Below are 19,931 nucleotides of genomic sequence, written 5' to 3'. Positions count from 1 at the left end.
TAGATTTCTACTTTAACTGTTTCATTCAGAAAAGGGGTTTGAGGATACATTAGTCATGGCAATATTTTTTTTTCTAAGCTGGGCAAAGCTTTCAGAGAACAGCATTATGTTAGAATGCTTAAGAAATACAAGATAAATATAAAATATACAGTTATTAAATACAGACTTCATAAATATCAGAAATCCTTTCCCTGAATGATCTCGTATACGATACTGATCACAGTCCTGCACATCCTGTTCCCAAGAACTATTGCAGAATTATCACAGTTGATCTAGAGGGGAAATCCAGGACTGACCAAACAGATGGAAATCTCTTGTCTGTGAAGAGACAGAAAGAGATTTTTTACAAAAGGATGAATGCAAATATATAATTTCATTCCTGGTATTTAAAATACAATAGGATTTGCTCTGTGTCACTGCAGAATAACAAAATAATAGTCAACAAAATTATGTTGGCTGCAATACATACCATCTCATTTCATATAATTATGAGTAGATGAGCATTTATACTGTAGCAAGATTCAGTAAACACCAGACAAGAATAAAAAAGCATTGTACTGAGCTCTGTAAACAGTAGTGTTAAAGTCTAGGCTTAGTAATGATAATCACAGAATGGGTTGGTTGGAAGGGACCTTAACGGTCACCAAGTTCCAGCAATAGTATTAAAGTCCAGGCTTCCTGAGAAGTGAGAGTACAGCATCCCTGCTCATGCCACAAGATACTGGGACCATGGGCGAAGCTTCTCGGACTGTGGATAGCTGCCCAGAATGGGAGAATGTGCATTTGACTTTGCACCAAAGGAGGGGAAGTTGGGCAGGGCCGCAGTGCACTTTGCTCCAGGCTGACAGCCACTCACTTAGCCATCCTACAGATATGAATCAGTGAAGTCAATGCAGGAGATCGTCCTGTGAATTCAGTGTTAAAACATCAGTTCAAATACTGCTACCCAAGCAAAGAATTGTGTAGTCTCTCCCAAAATAAATCATAAAAATGAAGATGTTGGGGGGAAAAATCGATACTTTCTCCATATCCAATGGATTTCCATGAATAAAAATGAACATGCTGTTTTCATTTTTAAGGTGACAGGAGGGGGTGAAGGCCAAGCATAACAGAGAAGTGAATGTTAAAGGTGGAAAAAGTCTTTCATAGTTTTGGCTTCCAAAGTCCTGTGAAAAAGCTCCATGTATCTTAACTCACACCCAGCTTTCCAGTTTGCTTCCAGAATTTGGATGACAGAACTGTAGTAGCTGTAAAGTTGAAAAGCGTCTGTGGTAATGACACAAGTAAGTATGTACAGTTCAAGCTCAAAAGCTACTTGTAGCAAAGCAGGGTGCTTGAGAGCTTCATACAGAAACCAGAATGCTTATCCTGTGGAGGACCATTCTGCAGTGGGAGTGGTTGAAAGAAAAGCTTTGAAGCTGAAGTTTTTGTATATTTTGCAAATACTGTAACATAAGTAGATAAGAAAGGGTTTTTTTGTTGTTTTTTGTTTTTTTGTTGTTGTTGTTATTTGCAAGGCACTTGAATCAGAGATGCTGCTAACTCATGGTCAGATGTAAGAATATGACTATAGAACAAATGCATAATCAGAGAAATATTTATGTGATATTTATGCTCAAAGAACCCTTTATTTATTTAAACTTACTAGAAGGTCATTTATTTCTATAACATTCCCATTCAAAAGGGAAGAAAATAAGGTTTCAAATGTCACCACAGTTGACTTATTTGTCTGACTTACTCATTAGATGAATTGGAGCAGCATTTAGCATTGCTAAGAAGTGGGAATTGGCTGTCTTTCTACCATGCTTTAAATCTGAAAAACAGTTGATCCATTTTGGCTCCTGAAACAAATTTAGGACTGTATCGTATTGCCAATGAGACTATAATACGATAAGGCAGAGGAAACTATTCTGCTTTCTTATTAGCCAGCACTTTTACACACATGCAAATATGTAGACAGTGGAACAATCTTAGTATTAGTAAAGCAAGTTTCCATTTCCCTGCCACTATTTAAGATGTACAAAGAGGATGAAATAGCAAACAAAATCTGATTCATTTAAAATCAAACTGGTACTTTGGTGATGAAAATACTAAATAATGAGAATTTCTTATCAGTTTATTCTCTTGGTTCTTTCTGAATAACTATTGGAAATGCTTCCCAAACAAGCATAGTTTTGCAGAGCTGCTCGCTCATTGCATAACCTGCCTTCTCCTCTGGGATAACATTACATATGTCCTACAGGAAGCCATGTAGAATAGTAGCTTCCTCCTATTTTGATTTGAATGTCATTGAGCATTTGCGTCAATCAAAGTGCCATGCAAAATTATTGTTAACCCCAGGAAGGCAGCAGTTTCTCTAAGTAGTTTGTAGTACACAGAAATTTGTCTGGAAAATACTGTCTAACTTTATCTCCTGAGAAATGTAATTCAGAATTTGAGTTTTAACATATTAGCATTTAAAGTCTCAGGACAAAGAAATTGTTCAAAGACTGTTGCTGAGTTTCTCTCTTTTCCTCGGCCTTCTCTGGCTTAAGATAAGTAGTGCTAGTTATTTCAGTTCTTCCTTGAATGTCATGTTTTTTAGCTCTCCGATCATTCTTTCTCAATGTGGGCTTTTCCCACATTGTCTCTGCCATTCCCATGGTGCCTTATTGAGTTAGGATCAAGTAATCTAGTTGAACGCATATCAGTAACAAATAAAGTGGAAGAGATATTCTGTTTTCCCTGCAGGCTCATACAATCCCCTCTGGATATGTGATCTTGGCAACAGCCTGATCTTATTGACTCATGGTGACCCACTGTATTCTCTATTCCCTTTTCTTAATGAGTTGCCATGTAGGCAGATGTTCCCTGCGCACCTGCTTCCTTTTGCCTAAGAGTACTTCCTTCTCTTTAAACTTGTAAATTTCATCTTCTGATAACTACCCATTTCTCCAATTTATCAACATTATTTTGATCCTATATCTGCTGTCCAGTGTATTCTTGGCCTTGCCAAACTAAGTGCAAATTTGCTGAAGGACATGGGTCTAGGCAATGAGTGGGATGGCAAAATTGTAAAGGGGATTCTCAGCGTTATTTCTGGCTTGTTTTGTTTAACCAGAGTTTCTGTTCCTTACAGATGTCAGAGCCACATCTTCATTGAATGTACTGACATAGTCCTGATCAAAATAGGGAGGCTATGCAATGGTTATACTGTGGAATAAAAGCAAGCACAAGGCATTGACTGGTTAAAGTGGGGAGGCTACAATGATCTGCAGATGTGCACTCACACAGTCAATTTCCAATTACATTCAGCAGATGCTTCTGGACTTCTGATATGTTCGAAATTGAAGCTTTAATAATCTCTCTTCTTTTATGTATTTATTTATTTGTTTTTAATATATGCATTCAGAGTTTAAATCGGAAGTATTAGGAAAGTAGGGAATTGTGTAAGCCAGATTTGATTCTATGCCCTTCTCAGTGTATATGGAACAATTTTTCTTTTTTCTTTTTTTTTTTTTTTAATTGACATGATATGTTATTAATTTTGAGCCAACTTTTTAGCATCTACTGGCTAGCTAGTTATTTTCAATAAGCAAGTGTTCTTTTTGGTACTTTTGTTAGTATCTGTGATTTTGAATTTAAGTATTAGTTTTATACATGGCCTTACAAATAATCATGAAGGTAAATTATAAGGGGCTTTTTTTTTTTTTTTTTTCTGGGATAAGGAGACATCAGCATGAAAAAGAAAGAAAAAAGTGATGGACTAAATAAAGCAACGATTACTTGGATATTTGTTGACTACGTATCCTTTCAATTGGGACCATGCTGCTTTAGGATTATATGGGTTGCTTAAGTATGTGTAAGGAGGAAAATCAAAGCAGTGGAATACTTTTAACCTATGTCAGTGGACCCAGAGTTGAATTTTGTTTGCAGCTTCCATCTCTCTATATTCTCAGTTGACAATTATAAAGAATTGGCCAAGTGTATAACTAAAGGCATTTTCCCCACCAGTATGAAGTTCTATGCTATTTCTCTCACATTTTCTAAACATAATGCTACTTCACTCAAGGCTTTGCAGCAGATAAATTCTGTATCTGCATAAGACAGCAGGACAGTTATCAAAATCTGTTGAGTATCTGATCAGCCCTGGCACAGCAGTTTGTAAAGCTTGGTGTTTTCTGCTGTGAATATTTGTGTAGCATAGCATGACTGAATTGGAACATGGAGGAATAATCTCAAGGAAAGCAAGAAGTACCTCCAATGTAGTGTTAAATGTGTTGATCTGATAGTGATCTCAAGTTTTCCTCGTAATAGGTCACAGAATCTCATAACTCAGCATTAATGCAAGGCTTTAGAAAGTCTGTTGTTTTTATATAGTACGTTGTTCACACAGTTAATTTTCCTTGCCAATCGATATTTCTATCATTTTGCATTGCATTTATCAGTCCTCAGTATCGTGTATGGATCCTACTGTTTTGTGTGCTGTTTTCTTCCAGTAGATTAGAAAGTCATCTGCTATACCATTTATACATTCACAGACCATAATTCTATTAAGCTTCTCACAAAGAGTTTCTATGTTCTCCCTGTCGGCACACAATATTAGCAGAGTTTAGTTCAGCACAAGTCCTTGCTTTTCTGGTTATGTTGTCTTTGGCACATTTTTAAAGTAATGATCTCTCTGAAATCATAGACAGGTTTAATAGCACCAGCAACTCCTACCACCCATCTCCTATCACACCCAATAAGAGTAACTTAAGAGAAACAATAAGAGTAACCCATTGCCTACACTTTGCTTTGAGAACACATATCTACTTGGGTCTGCTATTACTGTTTATTTCTTTTCAGAGTCCCTGCTCTTCAAAATACCTTCTTCCTACTTGGATATGAGAATTCGGTTCCTTGTTCTTTGATTAACAGCTTTGTCTCCTGTGTGTTAAAATATAGTCCAAACTAAGTGAATTTATTTGGATATTAAACAGCCTGCCCTTCCCATTATTTATCACTCTATAACTTTTTGTCATTTGCCACTTTTTCCAGCAATAATTTTCTATTTTTATTTAGATCATTCAGTGTGGTTTGGGTCCACTTAGTATGGACCACATCATCATTTTGTTTTGGTTTTTTTTGCTTTTGTTTTTTTACCATATTTTTTGTAAAATTGTGAGCCAAAGTCCTGCAGAAATCTGCAGACGTTTACTTTATCAAACATACATAATCTCATGGGAAAACAGGAAGGGTTTCTTTCTGACAAAATCTATTTTCTATCTAACTATGCTGACTGGCGTTAATTGTACTATCATCCTTTAATTGTACACTGATTGTTTCCTGTACCAGCCTTTCCATCAGTTTTCCTGACATTGATGTCAGACAAAATGATCTACAATTTCCTTATTAAATAATGGAACAATGTTTGCTTCTCTTCTGTCTTTGGGAACTCGCCTGGAATTTCAAGACATGTTTTTCATAGTTTAGTTCATTTAAATTTTATCTTACTGAGATTTTAGGCCTGTTAAACAGGTATAATTTTATTTCTGGGTATTTTGGAATCTTAGTAATGAACATCTGAATTTCTACATCAATAGATCACATGAGGAATATTTTACTGACACGGAGCTGATCAGCCTTTCTACTTATTACTATCAATATGAAATCTTCATAGTCCAGAATGTATACCATAAAAAAAGGTGTATTGCTGCCTTCATGGCTTTATCCTACCATAAAGAGGAAAAATGCAGTTAGTCAGAAACTCTGTGAAGTATCTGCTATATTCTATGGTGCCCAGAAAATTTGTATCCCAATGAAATTTCAGTACAGATAGGAATAAGTAATAAATTTGGCTAGTGCTAAAGTTTTAAAGCATTTGATGAATCTAAAATTCTTTCAATGACATTATTTATTTAGAGTAAGAGCAGACTTGATCTAATCCAGATATCAAAGCAATTAACTGCTTAACATTTCCTAGTGATCTATGTGGAAGAGATTTTTGAAAGATGAGGTGTTCCTTTGACCAAACTTTACTTTACTTAACTGAATAAATTAACTCTTTTTAGCCCACTATGAGTAAACATACTATGAGTAGAACAGTGGTCTGATTTAGTGATGAGAACAAACTTCATTGGTATTCTGTATGCATCACTGATTCTAGAAAAATATTTATGAATAGAAGTCATTGCTACACTTTCTAAAGAACACAATTGGAGTAAAACTTCTTTGTACTGGAAGCTGTACAACAAATATATCTTTTGCTTGGGTGGCTACATCATCAAATAGTCACTTTTTTAATGGAAGGGTGAGGGGAATAGAAGTTTGGACCCAGTCCAGTATTGAGCCTACAAGTGAGCACAGTATTTATCACTGCAGTATTATGCAGTGGGCATAAAAATTGTTTTTAGGGCATTTTAGGAATGTGTAGACAAATTCTGGTAATTAAATAGTGTTAATCTGTGGTTGTGAAAGTTCAGCAAAAATTAAACAGTAAACAAGATGAATAAAAAGATTACTTACACAGAACATCAAAATTATAACCTAAAGGTACAACCACAAAGCATTCAGTGTACTGAACAAGTGAGGGAAAAGTGTAAGGGAGAAGGTGGTTGTTTTTTTTTTTGGATGGATATGCCATAGTAGGGATCCTTGCATTTTCTGCTTCAGCTTTTCATGCCCATCCCTGAAGGCATCTGTGTAGACATTTATTCAGCCAAAGGAATTTGAATGAATCTATTCACAATGTAGCATTGCTAAACTTAAAACAGCTGCTATCTGATGAAGAGGTGTTCCCCCAGTGGCTGCTCATGCTGCCTCATCTTTATTTTTTTTAAGCTATGCCTGACATGAGTATCTGGAGCCATCAAAACCATTTAATGCTAAGTTATTGGTTTTTGTATTGTAGGTAGAAGAAAACAATTGTAGATCAAGACAATAAAATAGATTTTCAGATTATCCCATCAGATACCTTGGGGTCATCACCACCATCCCTTCCTGAATAAATGACTATTTCTCAGGAAAATAGCAAGTGATCTAAGAGCAGCAAGGTCCACATTGTCATGGCTACACACCTTCTCATGCATGATGCTCTGTTTCTCAGATTGCTACTTTACATTTCATCACTGGTGCACACAGTTTCGGAGGCAGAGGCTGTCTCTGGCCTCGTGGTTCTGCAGCATTTAGAATAACCATTCCTTCATGTGTTGCTGTAAAACCAATACAAATGACTGAATAAAACCTTTTTTTGTTGGAACCCAAATACAATTTGTATCTTTTGAAAGCTTTTCTATTAATCTGTGTCCTCCCATTACATCCATGAAGACAGACAGTTGTCACTACTCATGTACTACAGATGGCTATGACATAGTGGAAAGATTATGTCATTTGACTTAGAGTACAGAGAAAGTTTTTGTCGTATCTAAAATCATGTAGAATGAGTCACTTTCTTTTAGTATAGTGTTTATCCTTCTACACCACTGGGGAGCTGATTTTCAATCTCTTCCTTACAGCCAGGGGTTACCTGGCTGCCTCTGAGAGCCTCTGCCACCTCCTATGAACAGGGAAGAACCACATCAACAGTCCTTTGGGAGAAGTGACAGACTTGACTTCATCTCACTTCAAAAATTTCAAACATTTCAGCCTGTCTCCTTTCCAATAGAGGAGGTGCTTCTGGGGCCTCTTTTAGGCTTTGGTGTAGATTTTAGTCACAGGAATCAGATTGTGTGAGCCAGAAAAAAGTTAGGTAGATGGACACAGTAATACAGAAATAAGCATACAATTCTGCTGAGCTGCTTGTTCCAGGCAGGAACATTAAGGAGGTTCTTCATGAGCTGAAACCTTCTGCCAGCTGCATGCGAGCTGTAGGCTGTGCCTGACTGGCCCCTCTGTCTGCCTGCACAGTCTGGTCTCTTTTCAGAGACCTGGAAGAAAAAAAAAACATTTAATTTTTATTTGCACTGATTTAATTTATTTTGGGTTTATTCATTTCCCAAGTAAAATGGTTATGTGGAAGCAGAAGTTCCTGTGGTGTTCTCACTGCTCCAGTCACCTCAAAGAGCTGACATGCAGCACAGCCCATGACAGCCTGAGAGGAAAGGCTGCAGCCCTGCCCTATCACCTCACCCTGCAATGAACACATTTTTCACCTTTCCACTGTTTCCATTTTTCTCTTTTCCATGGGAGGCCAGAGAACAGAGATGCAAAATGGACAGAAAGATAGAACGTGTGTGTGTGTGCAGGAGGTACGTGGTCTGTATCTGTCATGTTTTTCTTTATTAATGATCTAGAAGAGTGCTTTCTGTGTGTTGACAGCTGACTTTACAGGTCTCGTAAGGAAACAGCTCTGCCGATTAGATTAATATTGACAGGACCGAGGTTTGTGTTTACAGGAAAAAGGCCACAGTAGGGCCAAAGGAACTATATCTCTTCCTCAGGTCTTTAAGTTCCTGAAGTCTCAGGATAAGTCAAGAAAGGTTTGCCACTGCATGTTTTTTTTCAGCATAATGGGAATTCAGCGTTATTAATAAAAGAACCAGAACACTTCTTTTGGTAAATTTATGTCTTCTAACAATCTGCTATTTAAATGTCTTTTAGAAATTAATTAATTTTTCCTCCTATCATTTCTGTCTCAGGAAACATCTTTTTGTTAGTTTGTAGGACGTAGATCACTGTTATTCCCTTTAATTACTTCATGTCTGACTCTTAAATTTTCTGATCTCAGTCTGTCTGTGAATAAAAATACTATCCTATTTTTCTACTTAAAAGCAGCTTTAGTGAGGTAAGTGAATTCAGAGTTGTGTGAAAGAAAAAAGAACACAAATCAGCTTTCCTGATTATTTGGAATTTTATTGAGGTTGAAAGATGTTCGTTTTATATGGACTGATTCTCTGTTTAACTGTTGCCTGTAGTTTAATATTACTCTAAGGTAAAACAAATTTCATCACTGCTATAATCTTGTATCTCTATTGATTGCTACAGTTCAAGAAATGTAGAATGGAAAATGTGTACACAATATGTATAAATATATATGCATATATAAATGATGGCAAACAAACACCAGGAATTGGAATCCTATAATGCCTATTGCTCTTTTCAGGGGAGAAAAATAAGAAATTAAAGTTGATTTTTAACTATTCAGTAAAGTACAAAGCAAAGGCTACAATGCCCCCAAGTGCTCTTCAGCCACAAAACCTTGCAGAATGTAGATTTTAAAGATAGATACAACCCCACTGAGCATTGATCTGAAACATGCATAATACTATTTTTTTCACTTATTAAGACTTCTTACTGTGCTTGTCCCTGAAGGGTTATGCTGTTTCTCATTCAAAGTGGCTCGGGTCATTAAGACAGCTGAGTGAAACAAACACCCTCATTCAAAAGTAGTTTATTTCCTTTTTTTTTGTTTTCATTACTGTTTTTCTGAAGCTCACGACTGGTAACATTAAATCATTTCTGAAACTCATGCTACAATTGAGTAAAGGAGAAAATAGTTTATCAGTTTGTGACACAGAGAAGTGTCTGTTTTTTAGCTTCACAATCCTTCACATCCACCAGCATCTGACAAAACTGATGGAAGGGTGAAGGATCATGACCAGCTCAAAAAATAGGTGTGCAATTAAAGAGATGCACTGTTAAAGTCTCAGGAGGCAACAGCACTTGCACAGCAGAGAGCCTTGCAAAGTGCCCATGCTGGAGCTTCATCTGGAGATCTGTACCATCCCAGACAATATTTGTACAGTGAGGGCTCTCCTGTGCAGGCTTTTTATTGTCTGGAACATTAGCATAATTCAGTTAAAAATCACTTGGTTACAAAAACAAAACCCAAAAAAAACAAAAACAAGAACAAACAAAAAGAAAACACAACTACATTTGTTCTGAGCTCTCAGAAGAAACTGTGCTCCCACTTTAGGTTGGAATCTACCTGTTCTCTTGCTTCTTTGCCTCTTCTATGGTTGAGCTTAAACATTTCTTCCCCACTACTTCAAAAGCAGTAACAGATACTTAACTTTTGTTCTCCTTCCCATTTTTAACTTTTTTATGGAAGAAATCAAAGAAGCGCACCTCTGTGTATTGCCCTTACAACTTACAGATCAAGACTAAGAATACTGTAGTGTCTTAGTCTTGTGTAGTGTTGGTGTTTTTTATTGCATTTTGCTTGTGCTCTTATCATTGCCAGGGCTTGAAAATATTTTAAACTCCAGTGCAAAAGTAAGTCTTCTCCTATTCAAGTCTTCCTCAGAAAACACTTATTCCCTAGCATTTAGGAATACAAATTAATAGCAATAGTGAGCCATCATTGTCTGAACATGCACACTAGTGGTTCTGATTTATTGCTGTCATTTTGATCTCACTTGTATACTGCTTAGAGAGCTGTGCTTCTTTGTAAAGGTCCTTGGGATATGGACTGAGCCTTTGTGTTTTGTACATAGTGTTGTTTCTGTTCTCTGTCTGAATGTCTTGACCTTTAAAAAGCAACTCTGCGCCTGCCAAAATGTGTTTTATTTAATCAAGAATCTAATTCAGAGATAGCAAATCTCTTACAGGCCTAAAATTCACTCTGCGTACTGTTAATGCCAACCCAATTTTGTCCACACAAATGCTCATTAAGCTCAAGCGAAAAAAGCTGTAAACACAGATAAAACAGCCTTCAAAGTGATGAGAAAAGCTTTTCTTAATATTTACTTTATTTCCCACTGACAAAAAGGGTAATTAGAGTTCAGGTTAATCTGTTGTTTTTTTCTTTCAGAAATGAAAAAAAATATAACTGATATTTTATTCCTCAGTAGTGCAAATTTATCGCCAAGCTGAGCACAAACAATGAAGAGAAATAATTTAAAGAAAGCCATTAAAGGTAGAAACATTTGTTTAATTAACAGCAATGTTCCCTCCAGAACAGAACATTACTGACCACTAGAAAGCTGGTTGTACTGCAAGCTTTCTTGATTTCCACTGACTACAAAGTGGAATAGGAACTTTCTACATAAATCCTGGGGTGCTACCGCAGGGACACAGCTGCATGATCTGAGCCGTCTGACCCTGGCGCTGTATCAGACTTTCAACTCGATGTCTAAAGAAATTATTAAAAAATCGGTGCTGGGAGAAGTGCTTACTGTTTCATTAATGTTCATCAGATTAAAGAAGTAAAATAACTGAAGCAGTATGAGCAGTACATAAAAGCAGAGGAGTGAAAAGAAAAAAATGCATTTGAAGTGCACCACGGCCTCTCTGAGAGAGCCTTTCATCAATCTCCCTTCCCATTCACCCTGTCAAACAGCTGGCATGGCATGTGCTCTGCAGACGGGAGAGCAGCAGCACTCAGACAGCTGTGCTATGTGAAGCACAGATGCTTTCACTTGCATTTGGTAGTTTCTAGCGGCAGAATTATTCACAGATGTTAGACAAACAGATGATACAGAAATTCATTGAAAAGGGATATGAAATTAATACCTGGACTTTTCTTACTGTTCTTACTGTTATCAGACTCCATTCGGTCCATCTCCATGGATCCAAAAGGAAATTATTTTGTATACTGAATTGAAATTCCTTCTCAGTTACTTTTACCAGAAATTAAGGATAGAAGTCTTTTCTACTTTAATACGTAAGGGCTTTGAAGTGTTTGTGGAAGGCACTGCTCTGTCACTGGGAGGTTCACATCCACAGAGCACGCTGCGTGTCTCGCTCTTCAGAGAGCACTGTTAGTGTCCGCAAATTTCTGTGTCCAAGAAGTCTTTCAGTCTGTTCACATCGCTGGCTCCCTTAGGACACTGCAGTTTTGCCAATAATGAAAGTAGTAATGAGTTTCTTATGTTAACACAGTCTACTGGAAAGCAACTGGAATAAAAAAAATCTCACTTATTGTACACTGCCAAACAGCCTCTAGATGAGTGGTGGGCTTTGTTCCTGCGAGCTAGAAAGTTTCCTTGAAAGAAGAATACTTGAGGCTGCACTTGCAACTTTACTTTAGTGTATGCTCTCCTATTATTTGTGGCTTAATTTGTGAATGATGCTCGGCTGTTTTGCCACATCTGATTCTTTCATATTTTGCTGCTGCTGGCCAACTCAGAAAACAAGTTGGGGTGTGAGGCTGGAATAGCATTCTTCAGGTCTAAGTGCCACGCATTTACTGTAATTGACTATAGCTCCATATTAAGTGTTTTTCCCTTTAGACCAGTTGCACAGAACTACCTGCCCAGCATTTACTAGGATTGGTAGGAAAACTACTGGGATTAGTGCTAGTACAGATTTTAGACCAATGACTTTCACCATTATTCCTAAGGACCAGATCCTTCCCTTTGGATGTCAGTGGAAACTGAGGGGGTGCTAGGTGCACATTTATAGGAAAAAGATAATAAATAAATAAATAAATAAATAAATAAATAAATAAACAAACAACCCACGACAACAAATGGACTAGTGACAGCAAGTGTTTTAATTAGAAGATCTTTTTTTCATTTTCCTTTTCACTGTATGTTATGCAATATACGGTGAGCACTATATTTGCTGGCAAAGGAGAGAAGTCTGGGAAACCTATTCATTTTACTCCACATTTAAACAAACAGTTTCTCAAAACCATGACCAAGAAAGGAAGCAAAAGTACTTAGCAAACCTATATTAAGTGTTCTAACTCAATGTTTATATTTTGTTCCTGAAAAATATACTGACTGTATTGATAGCTTAGTAGCATTCAGCTCCTGCAGTCTGATGTGGGAGAAGGCTTAGAGAATATTTTTAACCTTGTATGGAAACTTAATTTTGTTTTCAAAATACCTGCAGCTCAGTACAGTCTGAGCCATTCTAAAGCAAAAATTGTGGTCTACAAAGAAAGTTCATATGACTCCCACAGGGTAATAGTTCTGGGAGAAAAATGCTGGTAGTACTGTGAAATATCCAGCCCTTCCTCTAACTTTCTAGTACTTTCATAACACACTTTTAAGATAGAAGCCTTCCAGACACCAAGGACGTTCTTATAGGAAGATGACTTCTTTCACTCAGAAAGTATTGTATTACTTCCCAGTCTGTATTACTTCCAGATTGCAAAGTAATGCCATGAGCAACTAAGATTTTATAGATTTGCGTTTGATGAATAAAACTGTGTTTTCAGTACTGATTTGGAATTTTTTGAAGATAAATGCTGATATTTATGAAATTGTACTGTATTCCCATAAGTATGTATTTTCAGGTACTTTGCCAGAAGTCCTTACCACAGGAAATGTAAATCAGATTTTAAATATGTGTCTTGAGAAGCAAAAATATTTAAATTTTGTTTATATTGTCATCCCATTCATTTTGAACATTTCACATTACAGTTCCCTTGTCTCTGAGTAACCTACTTTCCCTAGTTAAGGAAAAGCTGCAGCTTTCAAGTGCAATTTCCTAATTATAAAGAAGGATAATGAAGAACTACTGCTGCATTTTAAGAATGCACCTGAAATATTTGGATATAAGGCTTAGATTTGTTTCCAGAACTTTTAATCCTGACTGCCACAACAATGTTCCTCCTTCCACAAAAAGGATAAATTGTAAACAACACTGCATAGCAGATCTTATATTTTTAATGAGTGATGTTATCATTGTAGAGCTGTTTTCTTCTCGGGAAAGTCTCCATATTGTGTTATTCTGTGATTCTGTGATTTTGCAGAGTAGAAGAAAAATATTTTCATTTTACTGAAATATATTTCATTAATTGTAATGAAGATAAGAGGATAAACTGTGAAATACATTCTATAGGGAATGGAGCACAAGTCTTATGAGGAGCAGCTGAGGGAACTGAGATTGTTTAGGCTGGAGTTAGGCTCAAGGGAGAACTTAATTACTCTCTACAACTGCCTGAAAGTAGGTTGTGCCAAAGTGAGAGTCGGCCTCTTCTCCCATGTAACTAGTGATAGGACTAGAAGGAGTGGCCTCAAGTTGCACCAGAGGAGATTCAGGTTGGAGATTAGGAAAAATGTCCTCCCTGAAAGGGTGGTCATGCACTGGCACAGGCTGCCCAGGGAGGTGGTGGAATCACCAGCCATGGAGATGATCAATAAATGTTTAGATATTGTACAGTGGAACGTGGTTCAGTGGGGAAATATTGGTGGTAGGTGGATAGTTGGACTGGATGATCTTGGAGGTCTTTTCCAATCTTGAGGATTCTATGATTCTATAGGAAAGAGTGGCTTATATGGTTCCAGAGCTGGAGCACTGGTAGCTTTGGGACAGCATTTAGCTTCACAAGGCCATTTTGAATCTTGTTCAAAATGACATTTTGTCCTCTTTGGGACATTTGCACCCAAAGTGGTATTTCTACTAAAACCATAGGGAAACACCAAATCTGGGCAATGATAAAGTATTTCACCTTGCTAATTTTGCTTTAATAGTTGTTGCTATTTTTCTTTACCAGCTTTTTCCAAAATAAAATTTTTAATGCTTGTTTACCATGATAGTTTAAAGACGTGGTCTTGGCTCTGCTTCCAGCTCTGTCATGGAAATTCTTAGTACTGTCCATAACTCTGGATATGTCTGAGTGAATAACACACTGGGTGAGCCATAGCAGCCATGCGAACCTTTGCTACCCCAAAGTGGCATTCAATAAGAACTTAGTGTAGACATAGATCCTCTACATGATAAAATTAATTAAATAAATGCTTTCTGAATCAAAGAATATTTGTTCTTGTTCTTTAAGGACCTAATTTTCCATAGCTCTATGAGCTTGATTCAGATGTACATTGGGAAGAGAGGAGATCCAGGACATTTTTGCTCAGGAATAACATGTACAAAGAAAGAAAACAATAAAGGGTTTTGACAATTATTTCTTGGCAAGTTTCAGCTTTCCATGAGCAGCAAACACACATGCTTTTTAAAAAATGACGCAGATGTCTCTGCGTGTCCATAGTTTGGAAAGACACAGATGGACTCGTGTTTTGGGAAAAAACAACAGACAGTCAGTTTGGAGAGGAAAAACAGTCTAGGATATTTTGTGGCTGTTTTTTTGATATAGGCGTGCAAGCACAGTCAGCCCTGCTGTAGCAGAGGGACAGCTGGGTCATACCACACAGTGCTTCACCCTGAATTCCTAATTTCACATCAGCCAGTGCTCATCTTACGGCTTAAGCGTGCTTTGCCATGCACACATGGAATGAAAAGAGAGAACAGTGGTGGGACCTGGTGCTCTGGTCTGTCCCGACAGCACAATCAGTGTTTGGGCACAGCCAGATGTGTACGAGGTGGGGGGCTTAGCTACTGCTCGGCTGGCTTTGCTGTTTGAATTGGCTTGCTCTGAGGAAAAGAGTTTCCAGCTCACAAATTAATCTATGGCTGTGGTGTGGAGACCAGAAATAAAATACCTGTGAGAGATGGATGGGAATCCTGAGCTGTGAATCAGAGAAAGACACTGAGTGTCTTAGTGACTCAAGTTCTCAGTTTCATGAACAGGGCTGCCAACAGCATAATTTCTTGCCATGTACAAGCAGGGCTTTAGTTATGCTTCCATCTGTTTTTTGCAATTTTGGTCTAATTGACTTTTTATAGTGGTTTCTTATAGCAGAGAGTCAAAATTCCTCCTCTCCATTTTACCGCTGTTCTAATCTAGGATTATTTTTTTCCATTCCTTGCTATTATAACTAATTATTGTTAAAAGAAATTATTGTTATATTATTGGTAATTATTAATTTCTTTCTTTCTTTAAATTAAAAAAAATAATTCATAATTTAGTAGCTAGGATGGGCAAGGATTTACTTTCATTAATTCTCTTTGCTATAGCTGGAAAACAGGTGTAAAATATTTACTTTTCAAAACAGTGTGAGTTATTGTCCTTTAACATTTGTAAACCCATTTAAATAAGTTGTGCAATGCCATGTTAAAGTACTAATGAACAGAGGAGAGAGATGTTAATTCACAGTATATATTCAGAAGTCCCATATGAAGAAGTGCACTGAACAGAGGCTTGACATACTCTCTTATGAAGAAAGGTTGAGGGAACTGGCTTGTTTAGCTTGGAGAAGAAAAGTCTCCGGGGAGACCTCATTGTGGCCTTCCAGTACTTGAAGGGAGCATATAAACAGGAGGGGGAACAGCTGTTTACAAGGGTGGATAGTGATAGGACAAGAAGGAATGGTTTTAAACTGAGACAGGGGAGGTTTAGGTTAGATATTAGGAGGAAGTTTTTCATGCAGAGGGTGGTGAAGCACTGGAACAGGTTGCCCAAGGAGGTTGTGGATGCCCCATCCCTAGAGGCATTCCAGGCCAGGCTGGATGTGGCTGTGGGCAGCCTGGTCTGGTGGTTGATACCCCTGCACATAGCAGGGGAGTTGAAACTCAATGATCATTATGATCCTTTTCAACCCAGGCCATTCTATGATTCTATGATTCTGTGATTCTATACCAGCTTGCATGCAGTCATTTTGACCTAACTGAATTTGCCATTATGTGGGATTGACTTAGTCATAGGCTACATTTCTCTTGCCTTCTAAACTAGAGCACTGATTTCTGATTTTTAATTAACATTATTCCATGTACTGACAATTAAGTCATTTGATACGTGAACATATGTTAGGTACTGAAAGTGAAGAATGTTGCCAATTTATCTCTTCTAAGAGATCATCTGGAAAACAGCAAACTGGAAAAAATGAGGTTCATTCCTGCTGCTGAAGTAAGAAGGAAGGCATTGCCTGCTTTTACATTTTCAGTCAGGACAACTGGAATTCTCCCACTCAGCTACAGTTTGTACAGGAAAGAGTTTTGTCTCCTATGTTAATTTCCTCTAATATAGGTGACACCACACAACACTCTCAGCTGATTACTGTAAATGAGTACAGGAGAGATCAGAGGGAGAGAAAAAAGGTTTGGGTTGGTTTGGGCTATAAACCACAGAGGCTTTACCTGCGAGGAGATGCTGTTCCATATGATCCTTCAAACACTGCTTATATCTTTTATCCAACCAGACTAGAAATACTCATATGTATAGCTACTCTTCACACACTACCATGAAGTACACTGAGGAAACTTCAGATTCTTCTTACCACTGCAAGAATTAAAATGTCGCAGTGGAATTTGTCTTCTATTACAAATTAAAAAAAGCAAAATCAACCAATAATTATTTCCGGACACATCAGAAAAACAGTTTTCAAGTAATTTTTTCTTGTTTTGCGGGGGAAAAAGCACACTCTTAGGAGTTCAGTGCAGCCCAGATGCAGGGTATGGTATGCAGCAGTTAGTGTGCAGCAGTGGGGAGTGCTGGGGAGTGTTCACTATGTGATGCTTGGCAAGGCACAGCAGTCATTGCTTCTCTTTGTTGTGTCACTCCAACCAATGAAATAGTTGCTGATACTTAATAATCTTAATCCATGATTAAGATTATGGGAAGTTGCTGGGAAATAATAGTGGTCAGACTTTTGCCAAAGTGCTAGTCTTTTAGGACAAACTGGTCATCTGGTTTGTCAAATAGATTTCTGCCTTTACAAAGGGAAGGTGACAAGCTCTACTAATATTACATCAGAGAACAAAATGGATCATATTACATTATTACTCCTTCCTTCGGCGTCCAAAGGGCTGTCCATAGTATGGCATATTGTGTTCCTGCTGGAAAAGACTTGTTCTGCCTTTGCCTGCTGCATGGTTTGCCTTGTCCTGAATAGTTACTTTAGATTAAATTTTCCCTGAAAAATTGGTAGCTAATTCACAACAGAAAGTGGTGGATTGAACTGAAGCATTTAATACCAGTGAAATGGTTAATAAACCATATTACAAGCAATGTTGTAGATAAGGCCCTTTCCTGGCTTCTTTCATGTCCCAGATGAAGAATCATTCATGAAATTTGTGCTAAACATAATTCAGTTAGAGAAAAAAAAAACACCTCAACCCACTATTAGTAAGTCTTAAACTAAGATTTACTTAGAAATATCTGTTATGTAAGGAGAACTACCTGTAAAATTTTGTCAACAAATTTAAGGAAATGGTAATCTAGAAGTGTGATCATAACGGAAACTTTTTCACCCAATGAATCTACCTATGTCTTCTTTTCCATGGCCTCATGATAGTCTGAGAAATAAGGTTTCTCTGAAACCGTAGATAGCCTGAAAAGAAAGGAACTATTATTTAATTTACAATTTAATTGAATGCTGAAAAAGCTTTTAGAGAAGCCTGGTAGTAGAGAACCATGGCTAAGGAAGAGTGATAAGCTTGCACTGATGCCAGCACTAACAAGGATTCTGCTTTCAGCAGCTGAGGTGGTGTGGTTGGAATAAGCTCAGTTATGTCTGTGCTATGCAGACACCACACAGTGCACAGAGCAGATAAAACCAGGAAAACCTTGCAGTGTCTGTATTTGAAGGCTAGGTCTCTTGGCAGCAAAGTATTTGAGACTTTATTCCAAGTGTACCTAAGGAGAATTTTTGCACATCCTTATTTTGCATTACTAAAGAGACAAAAATCTTTATTTTAGTGACTTAGTAGAGAGCTTTAAAGGATGACACTTCAAAAGTAGTTATAGTTTATATGATATTTTAAGAGTCAGCGAATTCTGTTGTGTAATGCCCTGAATTGAAAATCAATAGAGATGATCTCTTAACATTTCTTCTCTATGAGCTTATTCCTTCTCCTGCCTTTAGTCTGTCCCCTAGGAGCTAATTTACAAGGCAGTGTCCTATCACAGATATTGCATAGTTCCCACTATAAAAGAAGCATGTCATTTGGGTCCTCAAATGCTACTGTAAGACATATAAGAATATTAAGCATTACCTTAGGAGGTCAATGCTCAGTTTTATGGTTAGAATAGAGAGACAAGTGTGGAGTTAACTGTCCGGAAGAAGACATTTGGGGCTTTAGAACTGCTAGGCATTTTAAAGCTGCAACTTAATCTGTGAATGTGTAGGCCTTTCAAAGATGTTTTGTTCATTGAAATTATCTATGAAAGTGTATGTGCATGGTTGGAATTGGTCAAAGAAGTACAAAAAGCTACCTACAAAACTTGCCTCTGTACATCTTTAGTGAAACAGATTTTTTAATAAATTATAATAAGATATACAAGTTGTATAGAAAAGGACAAGCATTTTAAAATATCAACTGTAAAGTTCAGCCCAGCACTAGATATAAATTGCTTCTGAATTCCAAGATTCCAAACAAACATATTTTTGTCTCCATCAGTTTATATATGCTGTTACAGTTATTCACTAATTTCCTCCTAGTTCTCAGAGCTGTGTTTATATTTGTTTCATTTGGCCTACTTCAGCATCCTTTTCTACCACTAGTTCCCAAGTTGGATTTTCAAGCTGGGTATTATTCTTTTGGGGGCACACACAGAGCATATCAATCTCTTCAGGGCTAAATTTGGAAAGCATAACATCAATTGCTGTGGTTAACTGCCTTTAGAGTACATGGTAGCTAACTGATGAATTTCCCAAAGCTTTCTGAAGAACCATTTCCTACTTTAGAGTGGGTCATGTATTCTCCTATCTGTTTAGACTAGAGACAGAAGGAACATTCTTAATTAGAAGTCAGAAGAAAAATTATCTAGTCAGATCTTTAAAGGTCTTTAAAAAGATCTTTAAAAATTGTATTCATAGTGCAGTGGAAGTATAATTTTATTTTCCTTCAGACGTTAAAAATATTAATAAGAAGACACTATGAATTATGAGCAGTATGAAGTGTTCAAATCAACTCAGCTGAATTTCTTTTGGCAAAGTTCCAGAGATTTAGTTTCCTCTGACAGGAAAGATTTTTGGCCTGATACTGTGCTGATATTGCAGCTCATTTGTTTTTTACTACCAGCAAAGAAAAGCAGAAGGCTGGACCAACCATTTTTCTTTGGGACAGAAGCTGAAAAGATTAAGAAGAGCACTTGATATTATCTTTAAAAACAGAAAAAAAATAGGCTACTGGCTAGGGTCAGGATTAATGCAAAGCAAATTTCTTCATGACCAATTTGGATGTATTCAATGAACTGGTTAGAGAAAAATGATATAATTCTGAAAGGATAGCTGAGATAACAA

The 19,931-nt window shown here is 37.2% G+C and overlaps 1 long non-coding RNA gene across 1 annotated transcript in view; it reads left to right on the top strand.

The window, feature by feature from the left end:
- Positions 1–7,896: 7,896 nt before the first annotated feature.
- Positions 7,897–19,931, top strand: part of LOC146544470 (uncharacterized) — a 33,079-nt gene continuing 21,044 nt past the window's right edge. Inside the window, exon 1 of the long non-coding RNA XR_014883025.1 lies at positions 7,897–8,207. This is a non-coding gene — a long non-coding RNA (uncharacterized LOC146544470). The remainder of the gene's footprint in view (positions 8,208–19,931) is intronic.

This window comes from Meleagris gallopavo, chromosome 4 (assembly GCF_905368555.1).
Source record: "Meleagris gallopavo chromosome 4, MGAL_WU_HG_1.1, whole genome shotgun sequence".
NCBI lineage: Eukaryota > Metazoa > Chordata > Aves > Galliformes > Phasianidae > Meleagris > Meleagris gallopavo.
This window is presented reverse-complemented; position numbering and strand designations above follow the sequence as displayed.